Consider the following 11,001-nt stretch of genomic DNA (forward strand, 5'->3'; position numbering starts at 1 on the left):
TAAGGGCTTGCGGCTCGGTGACAGTCTCCCATAGATCCCTACTGGAAGGGCGTTGACGCCTAAGTACCGGTGTATATAATATATTAAACTATCTTCAATGTTTCTAATGATCTTGATAGGGTGAAATATATCCTATATTTTTCGAATGAATTGAAATTGTTCTGTTTTCTTAGATTATTTAATTTCTGAGTCCTTTATTGTAGTCAATTAATGATTGACATTTTACATTTTGAATCTTCATCTTTAAGTACCGCCTCTCAATCGGAGGTTGGATATCATCATCACTATCTTTGCTGTTCCTATCTACCGCCGCTCTGAACAATTCTATGGAGCCGCATTTAAACCAGTAATATTATTTAGTACAGTTCCCTGTATTATCAGTCTTAGCATTTCATATCGCTGTCCACTCATTACGTGTCTCATGTATTATAACTTTCTTATTTTTATTGTGTTTCTGTAACAACTCATTGCAAATGACATTCTCAATACATTTAGATAATTTTTGATTACATTTATTTTTAAAAGAATGAATTTTTTATATAAAGTAACTATTATTTATATTCTACTGTCAGCAGTCCCTTATTTTTTCTTTCGTGTGGGATAAATGTTTTTTGTCAATATACAAACTACATACTCGTTCCATATTTTTGCTGCATGAAATAAAATAATGGTTCATTTATTATAATAACCTGGATCGTGTTAACAAAAACCATAAAATAAAGCCTGATTAGATAAACTCAACTATTACGCTCAACAATCCACGACCAGTGTATACGAAAGAGCATAGCGAGCGTGTTCCGCGTTGCAGCTACTACTGCAAGAGCCGAAAACTGTAGCTGTCCTCGTCCCGCTGTAATGGCCGTTGGCATAGCAACTTTACCGGTCATATTTCAGGTGGCAAGTGCAGTATGTATCGGCCGCGTGGCTTAGTTGGTTAAAGTGCCTGTCTAGTAAACAGGAGATCGAGGGTTCGAATCCCTCCGTGGCCTGCTTTTTTGACTTTTTCGTTATTAATTTTCCGAAACCGTCACATTAGCAGTCTGAATATCCGACTTGGTCGAAGAAGCACCATAACTTGCCCACAAGTTTAGTTCGATTAGACTAAATAACTTCATTGCAATCTACGAGTATACAAGACAGAATAGAGGTGCATGGACATTTTCTCAAAAAAATTAATATATAAATGGGACAAACTGTTCAAAAGGATGGTGCGGATCATATTTGTTCCTACCAAGTTATCCATATCTTCCAAACATCTTTTTAGAGGCTGAATGATACTTCCCCTTCATATAACTTCACTTGATAATGTTAGTTTGTTTCGCTGAATTCGTTCTATTGTTTATCATTCTTCAGTTGTCACGCTTCACTTATTTTGTTACCCATAACAACTTGAAATCTTCTGCCACATAGTAGCTAGGTCTAAAATCCGCTTGTAGTTTTTTCTCTGAGATCTTGCCAGTGATTCTATTATAAATCATTATCATAAATCGCTATTCCATACATCGTCGTTTGTAAACCTCCCTAAGGTGTGTTCATTTATTTCCCTTCGTTTTTTTTGCATGTATTCGCGTCCAGTCATTCGCTTCATGCCACCAGTCCATCTGGTTTAGGGTCTGCTTCTATTTCTCTTGTTTGCTCTTTGTCTCTATTCAACTATGAGCTTCGTCTAACGGTTGTCTTCTATTTTTCCTATGTTTCTTACCCAGTTTCATTTTAACATGGCAATCTTTTGAACTACCTCTGTTACTTTTGATCGTTTTCTTATTTCTTCATTGAATTTGTGACCGCTCAGCTTAATGTTGAGCATTCTCTGTTTCATAACTCTCTGAGGTACTTGGAGTTTGTGAACTTTGTTGTTGTTAAAAGCCCTTGTTTTAGATTTATATGTCAGAACCGGCAGTACGTGCTGATAGAAAGTTTTTGCCTTTAAAGTATTTGGTAAGGTTGATTGATTACTGTTTGTAATTTAGGTATTTCCTCCAGTTCTTCTGTGTCTTTGGCTATAAACGCAACATCATCGTCGAATCTCCGAAGGCTCAGGTTTTCGCCGTCTATTGTCACTCCTTTATTTGTTTATTCTAGAATTCGAAATGTATCTTCTAGAGTTAAAGTAAATCGCTTGGGTGAGATGAAATATCCTTGTCGAACCCCTCTCTCTAGTTTTATCTATTCTTGTTTTTGCTTCTGTTTTTACTTGCAATGTTGTTTTGTTTTACACATATCTATTTAATGATTTTTGTAAATCGGCCATCACTATTATACTTTCTCCAAAAATTTCTATGTACGTCTCAGAAAAGATCTGGCACCGGTTTGTTGTTTGATTTATCAGGTTTTAAAATATCTTTACCTCTTTTAAGTCCTTGGGGAGATTACCACTATGGAGTAAACAGCTTAGGCAATGGCTCACTTACTTTGAGTTTCATATTTATTAAAAATTCATTATGTAATCCATCAAATCTAAGCGATTTACCCATTTTTTTTATTTTTGAAAACACTTTCAACCTCTTCCATGAAAAATTCTACGAGAGAGTGTTTATGTCTCGTTCTTCTTTAAGTTCCATCTCCTATCGAAAGTTAGAAATCATCATGGCTATGCGGACCTTGCTTCCAATATTATATTTATTAGAAAAAGGAGTTAGGTATTAAGTAGCGTTAGAGCATGTCATCGTATCCTGTTTAGCATTCTGGACTATTAAATATAACGATATTGATTTTTTGTTTCCCAATCCTATGGCTCTGTACTGCTTAATTCGGTTGCTGGCTTTCATCAGCAAACTTTTCCATTCGTTACGCTATGTAGTCATCCTTCTCCAGGATTGACTTCCAAGAAGATTTCTTGCTTCCTCCTCCACATTTTCCTTCAATCGTTTTCTCAAAACCTCTCTCCTCTTTCTTTTCGTTACGATCTGTAACGAGAGAAAACCTGTCCATTCGTTAACATCTGTAGCCATCCTCCTCCACGATCGACTTCCAAGAACATTTCTTGCATCCTCATCTACATTGTCCTTCAATCCTTTTCTTACAACCTCTCTCCTTTCTCTTTTCGTTACGATCTGTAACGAGAGCAAACCTGTCCATTCGTTAACATCTGTAGCCATCCTCCTCCACGATTGACTTCCAAGAAGATTTCTTGCGTTCTCATCCACATTGTCCTTCCATCGTTTTCTCAAAACCTCTCTCCTCTCTCTTTTCGTTACGATCTGTAACGAGAGCAAACCTGTCCATTCGTTACGATCTGTAGCCATCCTCCTCCACGATCGACTTCCAAGAAGATTTCTTGCGTCCTCATCCATATTATCCTCCCATCATTTTCTAGGTCTTCTAATAGGTTCTCTTCCCCTACTTTCTTGACTGGCTTTACAATTTAGGGTGAGTCTTCGCCGCATCCACTATAGCCCTCCATCTTCTACGATCTTGCGCTTCCATCTCTCATTGTTGTACCCCATTCCTAGATAGATCAGATTCAACATCATCATTCTATCTTTTTCTGGGATGGCCTACTGATCTTCTACCATCTGGTCTCTCGAAAAATACTGTCTCTAACACTTTGTCTTCCTCTCACTTTACCATACGGCCCATCTTATCCTCTTACCCATCTTATCCGGTTAGCTTTTACATGTCTGACGATGTTTTCAGTACCATCCTCCTGCTCTGTCCTTTATCCTTCGTAAGGATGTGGTGACGTTATGGTATTTGACGAATGGTTCCTATCCATTCTTCTCTCTCCTGGGCGCGGTGTGCTGCCTCAGACAGAGAGTAACCGGTGGCGCATTTTATTTGGTCTGACCATCGGAGTGGCGATCTTCCTCGAGTTCTTTTACCCTCTACCTTGCCTTCAACCACCAACCTCTCCATGCCTTCTCTTCGTCTGGTAATGTGTCCAAAGTACCTCAATATATTTTGGTTGATGATGGTGGTAAGCCTAGTGTTGATGTCGAATTCTGATAATATTGAGATATTTGTGCGATGTGCTGTCCAGGGTATGCGCATCATTCTACTATATACCCACATTTCAAAGACATACGTCGTGAGTCGGACTTTTTAATGGTCCAAGTTTCTGAAGCATAGGTAGCGATAGGAAAGATAAGCGTCCGTACCAGGCGCAGTTTCGTGTTCCTGGTTATGGCCGTATCTTTCCATATTTTAGTGAGTTTGACCGTTGCTGATCTGGCCATTGTAAGGCGTCGGCGTATTTCTTCTTCGCATCCACCATTGTTTGTGATAAGAGAACCTAAGTAATTGAAACGGCTTACCACTTCAAACCCCGCTACGTTTCGTATTTCCGGCTGGTTATTTCTAATTCGATCGATTATCATTACCTTGGTCTTCTGTGCATTAATTTTAAGTCCATATTCACGACTAATAGTATCTAGTCTGTACATGATGTATTCAAGTTCATTTGTTGATGATGCTAGTACTAAAGTGTCGTCAGCATAGCGGAGATTGCTGATTTTTCGGCCTCCGACTGATATTCCTCCTAGCCATCCGTCGAATACAATTCGCATGATGTGTTCGCTATATATATTGAATAACGTGGGAGAGATAATACATCCTTGACGAATACCGGCTTTTAGTTTAAAATTATCGGAGTATGTGTTGTTGACTCTTACGTTTGCTATGTTGTTGATATACAGTTGTTTCAGCAGGTATATTAGATGTTCGGGGGTACCCATGTCTCTCAGTATTTCCCACATTTTATGCCACTTTACATTATCGAACGCTTTTGAGTAGTCGACGAAGCACAAATATGTTTCTAGATTAAATTCTCTAGATTTTTCTATAATTTGTCTGAGATTAAGAATTTGTTCTCGTGTGCCTCTTCCAGGGAGAAATCCACATTGTTCTTGTGGGATCTGTAGTAAAAGTATTGATTTTAATCTCTCGTTAATTATAGTTAGAAGGACTTTACTTGCGTGGGAGATCAGGGCTATAGTCCGGTAGTTATTACAATCAGTTGGTGAGCCTTTCTTATAAATGGGTATGAAAGTAAGCTTTCACCAATCATCTGGCCATTTTCCTGTGTTCCAGATTTCATTACACAGTTTGAACATCACTTCAACTCCTATGTCTCCCATTTCTTTAAGTGCTTCCGCCGTGATTCCGTCTTCTCCTTGAGATTTTCCAGTTTTCAATTTTTTTATTGCGGTTTCTATTTCCCATTTTAAAATATGTCAGTACCATACAGAGTCACCACAATTGGGCGAATAATTAACATGTACAGTCTTAATTTAGATTTTCTTTTCATCAACTTAGATCTTAATAATGATGATAGGGAGTATAATGCTCTGTTCTCCGCAGCTATCTTTGCTGAGACCTCTTTTGCTATGTGATACTCGTCTCTGATTACCGCCCCAGATATTTAAACTCTTTTACCACTTCGAAGTTGTGGTCATTAATAGTTATGTTCTGCCTAAGTCTTGGTCTTGCATTTTTGGTTACGAGTATGTGTTTCGTCTTCTCTTCATTTACTCGAACGCCCAGACTACTTGTTTCTTCCTCGAGTTCCGAAAACACCTCTCTTACGTCTCTTGTAGAATAAGCGACTGCATCTAGATCATCAGTAAGGGCCAACAATAGTTTTGATCCTCGATTCGCAAATGCCCCTGTCAGCAAATATTTTACGTATTGCATATTCTAAAGACAAATTGAATAGCAGCGGTTGATTAGGGATCTCTTCGTCTAAGTCCTGGTGTTATAGTAAATCGTGTCGATGTTCGTTTTTCTATTCTAACGAATCTGTCACGCACATTTGCGTTAGCTCCTCTAATGTTTTTGGTATTCCCGTTGCTTTGCTAGCCATAGTTTGCTTCTTTTTGTCGAATCATAATACCTTCCTCTACATTTTGGCTTTAAACGGTTTTTTGATAACCTATTATCTTCAGTCCTAAATGTCCTGCCTATTGAAGACGCTGTAGGCGGATATACTGAGATAAAAGTGGTTATTTATTGATTGATTTTTTGTTTTACTTCCTGTATATTCTATTTTCTCATATTCATTAACAAATAACATTGGTTTAAGACTGGCAGCATTATCAGCGAGCTACCAAATTCATCCCATTATATCACAGACAGAGTTTAAATGATTTTATTTAGTACAACAATAATTGCCGAAAAAAGTAACTAAGCACAAGATTGCTCAAAATGTTTAATATTTCATACTCTTTTAATGCATATAATTGATCACAGTAGATATGATATTATATCGGCGGATTTCCTCTGCATCTTGGTATATGATTGTTACCATTTTCAGTGTTTATGTTTCAGTTGTGTTGTCGTTGTCAAACGGTGCAACTTCAGATAACAAGGAAGATATTATATTTTTAAAAATCTGTAAAGAATTACTCTCAATATTAAGACATTCACCCTGCATTTCATACCTTCCTCAATCTACAGGATTAGAGATCCTTGAGCATCTCTTGAGTACATAATTTTTGAACGTAATCAAAGCCTTTTTCAAACATCTAACGTACATTTTGAAAGATACTGGACGTCTATTTTTGCAAATTTTGTACATTTTGATCCCAAATTTCACTGTAGAACTACAGGACTTTTCCAAGTCTCTGCTAAGTTATCGCAATACATAATAACAGAAAACTACAGGATTTCAAGATGAAACTGTTTTGGAAAATCAATAGGAAAATGAATTCAAAAACTCTGCATAAGGAAGGCTGCGATTTGGAAATGACAATTTTGAAATTAAATAAACCGTAAATAAGGGCCGGCGTAGCTAAGTGGTAGTGTGCTTGGCTCGCGTGCCGGTGGTCCGGAGTTCAAATCCCACCGCACCGGCAAGAACGACTAGACATTTTTATAATATATAATAAGCGAGTCTTCTACAGCTATCGCCGCTTCTCGCATCCTAATTTCCAGCGTTTTCTGTCGAAGTAATCTTCAGTTTTTAGGTCTCTGGCGGTCATTGCATCTTCGACATCTTCTCTCCAGGATCGTCTTGGTGTACCTCGTTTTCTTCTAGTGGGTGGAGTCCATTTTTCTATTTTTTTCGGCCATCTATTTTCGGCCATTCTCTGAAGGTGTCCATACCAGTTAAGTCTTTTGGCTTCGATTGTGTCGAAGCCAAAAGACTAGATATTTTTAAAATATTTATAGGCCCCAGGTCGACTCAGCCTGAATAAAATAATTACCTTGGGTAAACCAGGGGTAATAATAGGCGGTTGAAGCGTAGCACTGGCCCTGTTACCTTCCTCGTATACCGTAGGCCCTAGATATAGCAGACTACCCTGCTATACTCCCAAAGCCACGTGAGCGGTATAAAACGGGAGACTATTATTGAACATAAACCGTAAATGATATCGAAATTAATACTGTATCTATTAATAAATTGAAGTAGTCTCCTTCGTATTCTTCTTCTTCTTTTAGTACCTTGTCCGACTAGTGAACGTTGGCGATTATATTGGCAATAATAACTTTATCTGCAGCAGGTGGAAACAAATTAGATGCAGTATCTTGATAGTACTCTTAGAGATTTCGGAGCAAGGATATTCTTCTTCAATCTGGGCCTCTTCCGGCGACCTTGCCCTGTATAGAGCGTTATACCTCTATGGATATCTCATTATATGGCCGAAATTTTGTAACTTTTGAATTTGTAGTATTTTTGTTATATCTGTATTATTTTTCTTTCGTTTCTATTTTAGTTCTATATCAGATCAAATTCCGTTGATGTTAATGTCTGCATCTTCATCTCAGGCTTCTTTGAAAATCAATTCTGAGTATATAATAACAAGTAGAGGCGATAATATACATCCGTACCTCTCTCCACTTCGTATTTACTATGCTTCCGTATTCTCACAAATTAGTTTATTTGCACAATGATGACAATAAAAATTTTTATAATACGGAAGTTTTGGTCATGAATTTCCACCTATTGCAACACACCTATCAGTTTGTCATGGGTTATCCGCTCAAAGGCTTTTTAGAAGTCGATAAAACACACTTATACCGGTTGTTCTATATCCCTATATCTTTGAACCATGACCTGCAAACTGAATACTGCTTCTCTGGTTTTAAGGTTGTTTCTGAAACCATAAAGTATCTCCAGTAGTCTCCAGAATTATAATCTAAGTTAGACATATATAGAACTAGATCAAACAAACCCAAGGAAGCTCAACAACAAGCATTTAAGAATATGTGTTACCTAGAATATTTCTAGAACAAGAACACTAAATAGACCATCGCACACATAATTAGGCATGAGAAACAACAATTAAAATAGATATAAAAAGAAGAAATAAAATACCTGATGGAGCCCTAGATTTCGTCTTTAAAACATTTGAATTGGTTGAATATTACTGAAACAAAAAAAAATGATACGTGAAATTTTGGGTGATGTAACAAATATTGTTGAATGGGATATATTTGGTGATTTTTCTTAAGTACCGCTATTAATTGCGGAATGGGACATTTGGGCTTCGCCGTTTCGGCGGGGTCATTTGGGTGTCGCCGTTTGGGCGTCGAGCAAAGTGGACGTCAGCCGTTTTGGCGTCGGCATTTCGGCGTCGAAATTAATTGGTAACGTTATAGCTTACTTCTGTCAGTTCAATAATTAAAAAGTTGACTCTAGACGTTACGTTTCTAAGGTTACTGGTGTTGCCGTGGTCACATTAAAACACTCGCGGTTTAGAAAACTCGATTTACGCACTCTACAGCGTTGTTTAAATAGACAAAAAATAGTACCACTATAAAAAAAATTTTATTTGTAAATACAGTATTACACGTACCTATTACATCATATTATGTGTTTATAGCTAACCTACAAAAATTATTCAACAAATATAAATTAAAATAAAGTATAAAGTTATAAATCAAAGCAAGTAACTGGTCATAAAAATCAAGTAAAATGTCTTTATCGTATTTAGAGTTAGTCTTTCGACTTACTCTTTTGTAATTCCATTTAGAAATGATAGATGTTTCTCAGGTTGCAATACTTCAAATATATATTACTCAAGTCACAGAGACTTTGAAACCTTTGTTTGGTTTGAGAAATCAATATATCCAAACAGAAATAATATGTATTGACCCTGAAGTACGATTTCCGGGTCTGAAATCATCTCATCTTCTGATAATTCAGCAAAAAATCACGTGTTTTTAAGTGACCATGGCAACATCAGTAACCTTATAAACGTAAAGTCTAAAGTCAACTTTTAATTATTTAACTGACAGAAGTAACCTATAACGTTTCCAATCAATTCCGATGCCGAAATGGCCGACGCCGAAATGGCTAACGTCCACTTGGCTCGACGCCTAAATGGCCCCGCCGAAATTGCTAATTCTAGATGCCAGCAAATTCATGGAGTTTGCAATATTAGTAAATAATCAAGCTCTAACATTGAAGTAAAAAACTTCTGTTGTAAGTATTTAATTAAGAATCCAAATGGATTACTACAGTTGTTTAGAACTAACGTTTTCGGACTTAACATCTTCAGTAAACTTTGAAGTACTTGCGCTAATAACCATAAAATCAAACAGTGGTTGGGTTTAAGTTGTAGACTACATACTTAAAAGTATTAAATTAAACGACATAAAATCAATGAAAATAGGTAAAACTATCCGGGAACCACATGGGTCCCTGCTCGAGATAGCAATTCATTGGCGATTTTGATCGACTTCAAGTCGTTTAAGGCCGCTTACAAACGAACCACTTTTTGAAATCGAAGTCGGCATTTTCTTTTCACACAAGCATTTTCTCGACTTCACTACAACTCTGTCGCCCGTGTGAAAAGGAAATGCGTTTTGCATTGTTGTTAAACGACGACTTCAAGTAACGACAAACAACCACAAACGCTGAACTTCTTGCTGCCGACTTCGACTTTAAAAAGTAGTTCGTTTGTAAGAGGCCTAATTCAATACATTTAAGTATGTAATCTACAATTTAAATTCAAACAATTTGTGGTTTTGCGGTTATTACCGCAAGTTTTCAAAGTTCTCTGAAGATGGACTGATAAATCCGAGAACCTTCGTTCTGAAAAAATATTGTAATAATATAAAAAAATATGTGGATTTTTAAATAAATGCTCATACCAATTAAAAAAGAAGTTTTTTACTTTGATTTAAAAGTTTTTGACTAGATGGTATACAGCCAACTCCCGGGATTCATTCCGATTTAGCTTACAGACGGAGAGCTGGAGCCGAAAAATCATCGTCATAAGTAATATGGAGTTTTTGCTGTGAAATGTGTCCATTGTATATTGACAATTATGACCCCTTTCAGTCTGACGCCTCAGTGGATACAGGAAGTAGCAATAAGGGATGAAAGGGGAAAGTGCAGTCCTTAAAGATTTTCACCTCCTATTTTGTTAAACCTCCATCGATTTGCATGAAAATTGGTGCCTAGTTAGAGCATACCTCAAGAAATAAAACTGATTTGGTACCAACTTGCACTTTTACCCTGGTGGTGAATACCACCCCTTCCCGCGAGTGAAAACAATTTTATTAAAAATAACCCCACAAAGCGATAGAGGGACAAATTTTAAGTAAAATTTGTTATATCATGTTAATAAAATTAATAAATACTTTTTGAGTCAATCAAGATCAAAGATTTGTCTATTTAAGAGCAGATGCGTGAAGTTACGGATGATAAAAAGAACATATTAATTAATTGTATGTTAGTAAAATATTATTTTTATATTATTTCGATATTTAATTGAATTTTTTCTATTAATATAAACTGAATATGTCCAGAAACTAAGGGTGTCCAATAATGGGTACATTTGACATATTCGAATACACTTTTGCTAAATTTATAATATCGAAATAATATAAAAATAATATTTTACTAACATACAATTAATTAATATGTTCTTTTTATCATACGTAACTTCACGCATGTGCTCTTAAACAGACAAATATTTGATCTTTCATAACTCAAAAAGTACTGATTTATTTTAATAACATGATACAACAAATTTTACTTATAAGTTGTCCCTCTATCGATTTGTGGGGTTATTTTTAATAAAATAGTTTTCACCCTCGAGAAGGGGTGGTATC

General features: G+C 36.5%; 1 non-coding gene across 1 annotated transcript; it reads left to right on the forward strand.

Moving 5' to 3' along the window:
• The first annotated feature begins 915 nt into the window (after positions 1 to 915).
• On the forward strand, positions 916 to 989 carry Trnat-agu (transfer RNA threonine (anticodon AGU)). The gene has a single exon. It is a non-coding gene; the product is annotated as a tRNA-Thr (tRNA).
• Positions 990 to 11,001: the final 10,012 nt, after the last annotated feature.

The sequence above is a fragment of the Diabrotica virgifera genome, chromosome 10 (assembly GCF_917563875.1).
Source record: "Diabrotica virgifera virgifera chromosome 10, PGI_DIABVI_V3a".
In the NCBI taxonomy this organism is placed as follows: Eukaryota; Metazoa; Arthropoda; class Insecta; order Coleoptera; family Chrysomelidae; genus Diabrotica; species Diabrotica virgifera.